Consider the following 6,000-nt stretch of genomic DNA (forward strand, 5'->3'; position numbering starts at 1 on the left):
TGGATATAGAAAACCAAAGGAAAAGACAAGGACCATAGATACAAGCATCACCAACAGAATACAAGAGATAGAAAGGAGAATCTCAGGAGCAGAAGATTCCATAGAAATCATCGACACAACTATCAAAGATGATGTAAAATGGAAAAAGCTACTGGCCCAAAACATACAAGAAATCCAGGACACAATGAGAAGATCAAACCTAAGGATAATAGGTATAAAAGAGAATGAAGACTCCCAGCTCAAAGGACCAGTAAATATCTTCAACAAAATCATAGAAGAAAACTTCCCTAACCTAAAAAAAGAGATACCCATAAACATACAAAAAGCCTACAGAACTCCAAACAGTTTGGACCAGAAAAGAAATGCCTCCTGTCACATAATAATCATAACACCAAATGCACAAAACAAAGAAAGAATATTAAAAGAAGTAAGGGAAAAATGTCAAGTAACATATAAAGGCAGACCTATCAGAATTATACCAGATTTCTCAACAGAGACTATGAAAGTGAAGAGATCTTGGACAGATGTCATACAGACCCTAAGAGAAAAGAAATGCCAGCCCAGGTTACTGTATCCAGCAAAACTCTCATTTAACATAGATGGAGAAACCAAGATATTCCATGACAAAACCAAATTTACACAATATCTTTCTAGAAATCCAGCCCTACGAAGGATAATAAATGGTAAAGCCCAACACAAGGAGGCAAGCTACACCCTAGAAAAAGCAAGAAACTAATTGTTTTGCAACAAAACAAAGAGAAGACAAGCACACAAACATAATCTTACCTCCAAATACTAAGATAACAGGAAGCGACAATCACTTTTCCTTAATATCTCTCGACATCAATGGACTCAATTCCCCAATAAAAAGACACAGATTAACAAACTGGGTACACAATGAGGACCCTGCATTTTGCTGCCTACAAAAAACACACCTCAGAGACAAAGACAGACACTACCTCAGAGTGAAAGGCTGGAAAACAACTTTCCAAACAAATGGTTTGAGGAAACAAGCTGGAGTAGCCATTCTAATATCGAATAAAATCGATTTTCAACCAAAAGTCATCAAAAAAGATAAGGAAGGATACTTCATATTCATCAAAGGAATAATCCACCAAGATGAACTCTCAATCCTAAATATCTGTGGTCCAAATATAAGGGCACCTACATACATAAAAGAAACCTTACTAAAGCTCAAAGCACACATTGTACCTCACACAATAGTGGTAGGAGATTTCAACACCCCATTCTCATCAATGGACAGATTATGGAAACAGAAATTAAACAGAGACATAGACAGACTAACAGAGGTTATGAACCAAATGGGCTTAACAGATATTTATAGAACATTCTATTCTAAAACAAAAGGATATACCTTCTTCTCACCACGTCACAGTACTTTCTCCAAAATTGACCTATAATCTATCACAAAATAAGCTTCAACAGATAGAGAAAAATAGAAATAATCCCTTGCGTCCTATCAGACCACCATGGGCTAAAGCTGGTCTTCAATAACAATAAGGAAAGAACACCCACATATACATGGAAGTTGAACAATGCTCTACTCAATGGTAACCTTGTCAAGGGAGAAATAAAGAAAGAAATTAAAAACTTTTTAGAATTTAATGAAAATGAAGGTACAACATACCCAAACCTATGGGACACAATGAAAGCTGTGCTAAGAGGAAAACTCATAGCTCTGAGTGCCTGCAGAAAGAAACAGGAGAGAGCATATATCAGCAGCTTGATGGCACACCTGAAAGCTCTAGAAAAAAAGAAGCAAATACACCCAGGAGGAGTAGAAAGCAGGAAATAAGCAAACTCAGAGCTGAAATCAACCAAGTAGAAACAAAAAGGACCATAGAAAGAATCAACAGAACCAAAGTTGGTTCTTTGACAAAATCAACAAGATAGATAAACCCTTAGCCAGACTAAACAGAGGATACAGAGAATGTGTCCAAATTAACAAAATCAGAAATGAAAAGGGAGACATAATAACAGAATCATAGGAAATTCAAAAAATCATCAGATCCTACTACAAAAGCCTATACTCAACAAAACTTGAAAATCTGGAGGAAATGGATAATTTCCTAGACAGTTACCAAGTACTGAAGTTAAATCAGGAACAGATAAACCATTTAAACAACCCCATAACTCCTAAGGAAATAGAAGCAGTCATTCAAAGTCTCCCAACCAAAAAAAACCCAGGTCCAGATGGGTTCAGTGCAGAATTCTATCAGACCTTCATAGAAGACCTCATATCAATACTATCCAAACTATTCCACAAAATTGAAACAAGCGGAGAGCTACTGAATTCCTTCTATAAAGCCACAATTACTCTTATACCTAAACCACACAAAGACCCAACAAAGAAAAAGAACTCCAGACCAATTTCCCTTATGAATATTGACATAAAAATACTCAATATTTTATTGATATAAAAATACTCAATAAAATTCTTGCAAACAGAATCCAAGAACACATCAAAACAATCATCCATCATGATCAAGTAGGCTTCATCCCAGGTATGTAGGGATGGTTTAATACAGGGAAAACCTTCAGTGTAATCCACTATATAAACAAACTGAAAGATAAAAAACACATGATCATTTCATTAGATGCTGAGAAAGCATTTGACAAAATTCAACACCCCTTCATTATAAAAGTCCTGGGAAGAACAGGAATTCAAGGCCCATACCTAAACATAGTTAAAGCCATATACAGAAAACCAGTAGCTAATATTAGACTAAATGGAGAGAAACTTGAACCAATTCCACTAAAATCTGGGACTGGACAAGGCTGCCCACTCTCTTCCTATTTATTCAATACATTTCTCAAGGTCCTAGCCAGAGCAATTAGACAACAAAAGAAGATCAAAGGGATACAGATTGGAAAGGAAGAAGTCAAAATATCACTATTTGCAGATGATATGATAGAATAATTAAGTGCTCCCAAAAGTTCCACCAGAGAACTACTAAACCAGATAAATACCTTCAGCAAAGTGGCTGGGTATAAAATTAACTCAAATAAATCAGTAGCCTTCCTCTACACAAAAGAGAAACAAGCTGAGAAAGAAATTAGGGAAATGACACCCTTGATAATAGTCCGAAATATTTAGTGCAGAATTCTATCAGACCTTCATAGAAGACCTCATACCAATATTATCCAAACTATTCCAAAAAATTGAAACAGATGGAGCACTACCGAATTCCTTCTATGAAGCCACAATCACTCTTATACCTAAACCACACAAAGACACAACAAAGAAAGAGAACTTCAGACCAATTTCCCTTATGAATATCGACGCAAAAATACTCAATAAAATTCTGGCAAACCAAATCCAAGAGCACATCAAAACAATCATCACACCATGATCAAGTAGGCTTCATCCCAGGCATGCAGGGATGGTTTAATATACGGAAAACCATCAACGTGATCCATTATATAAACAAACTGAAAGAACAGAACCACATGATCATTTCATTAGATGCTGAGAAAGCATTTGACAAAATTCAATACCCCTTCATGATAAAAGTCCTGGAAAGAATAGGAATTCAAGGCCCATACCTAAACATAGTAAAAGCCATATACAGCAAACCAGTTGCTAACATTAAACTAAATGGAGAGAAACTTAAAGCAATCCCACTAAAATCAGGGACTAGACAAGGCTGCCCACTCTCTCCCTACTTATTCAATATAGTTCTTGAAGTTCTAGCCAGAGCAATCAGACAACAAAAGGAAATCAAGGGGATTCAGATTGGTAAAGAAGGAGTTAAAATATCACTATTTGCAGATGATATGATAGTATATTTAAGTGATCCCAAAAGTTCCACCAGAGAACTACTAAAGCTGGTAAACAACTTCAGCAAACTGGCTGGGTATAAAATTAATTCAAATAAATCAGTAGCCTTCCTCTACACAAAAGAGAAACAAGCCGAGAAAGAAATTAGGGAAACGACACCCTTCATAATAGATCCAAATAATATAAAGTACCACGGTGTGACTTTAACCAAGCAAGTAAAAGATCTGTACAATAAGAACTTCAAGACTCTGAAGAAAGAAATTGAAGAAGACCTCAGAAGATGGAAAGATCTCCCATGCTTATGGATTGGCAGGATTAATATAGTAAAAATGGCCATTTTACCAAAAGCGATCTACAGATTCAATGCAATCCCCATCAAAATACCAATCCAATTCTTCAAAGAGTTAGACAGAACAATTTGCAAATTCATGTGGAATAACAAAAACCCAGGATAGCTAAAACTATCCTCAACAATAAAAGGACTTCAGGGGGAATCACTATCCCTGAACTCAAGCAGTATTAAAGAGCAATAGTGATAAAAACTGCATGGTATTGGTACAGAAACAGACAGATAGACCAATGGAACAGAATTGAAGACCCAGAAACGAACCCACACACCTATGGTCACTTGATTTTTGACAAAGGAGCCAAAACCATCAAATGGAAAAAAGATAGCATTTTCAGCAAATGGTGCTGGTTCAACTGGAGGTCAACATGTAGAACAATGCAGATTGATCCATGCTTATCACCCTGTACAAAGCTTAAGTCCAAGTGGATCAAGGACCTCCACATCAAACCAGACACACTCAAACTAATAGAAGAAAAACTAGGGAAGCATCTGGAACACATGGGCACTGGAAAAAATTTCCTGAACAAAACACCAATGGCTTATGCTCTAAGATCAAGAATCGACAAATGGGATCTCATAAAACTGCAAAGCTTCTGTAAGGCAAAGGACGCTGTGGTTAGGACAAAACGGCAACCAACAGATTGGGAAAAGATCTTTACCAATCCTACAACAGATAGAGGCCTTATATCCAAAATATACAAAGAACTCAAGAAGTTAGACCGCAGGGAGACAAATAACCCTATTAAAAAATGGGGTTCAGAGCTAAACAAAGAATTCACAGCTGAGGAATGCCGAATGGCTGAGAAATGCCTAAAGAAATGTTCAACATCTTTAGTCATAAGGGAAATGCAAATCAAAACAACCCTGAGATTTCACCTCACACCAGTGAGAATGGCTAAGATCAAAAACTCAGGTGACAGCAGATGCTGGCGAGGATGTGGAGAAAGAGGAACACTCCTCCATTGTTGGTGGGACTGCAGACTGGTACAACCATTCTGGAAATCAGTCTGGAGGTTCCTCAGAAAGTTGGACATTGAACTGCCTGAGGATCCAGCTATACCTCTCTTGGGCATATACCCAAAAGATGCCCCAATATATAACACTATGTTCATAGCAGCCTTATTTATAATAGCCAGAAGCTGGAAAGAACCCAGATGCCCTTCAACAGAGGAATGGATACAGAAAATGTGGTACATCTACCCAATGGAATACTATTCAGCTACCAAAAATAATGACTTTATGAAATTCATAGGCAAATAGATGGAAGTGAAAAATATTTTCCTGAGTGAGGTAGCCTAATCACGTAAAAACACACATGGTATGCACTCATTGATAAGTGGACATTAGCCCAAATGCTCGAATTACCCTAGATGCACAGAATACATGAAACCCAAGAAGGATGACCAAAATGCAGATGCTTCACTCCTTCTTTAAAAGGGGAATAAGAATACTCTTAGGAGGGGATAGTGAGGCAAAGTTTAAAACAGAGGCAGAAGGAACGCCCATTCAGAGCCTGCCCCACATGTGGCCTATAAATATAGAGCCGCCAAGCTAGATAAGATGCATGAAGCAAAGAAGTGCAGGCTGACAGGAACCGGATGTAGATCTCTCCTGAGAGACACAGCCAGAATACAGCAAATACATAGGCAAATGCCAGCAGCAAACCACTGAACTGAGAATGGGACCCCCATTGAAGGAATCAGAGAAAGGACTGGAAGAGCTTGAAGGGGCTCAAGACCCCATATGAACAACAAGGCCAACCAACCAGAGCTTCCAGGGACTAAGCCACTATCCAAAGACTGTACATGGACTGATCCTGGGCTCCAACTGCACAGGTAGCAATGAATAG

Source organism: Rattus norvegicus, chromosome 2, assembly GCF_021556685.1.
Source record: "Rattus norvegicus strain SHRSP/BbbUtx chromosome 2, alternate assembly SHRSP_T2T, whole genome shotgun sequence".
Classification (NCBI taxonomy): domain Eukaryota; kingdom Metazoa; phylum Chordata; class Mammalia; order Rodentia; family Muridae; genus Rattus; species Rattus norvegicus.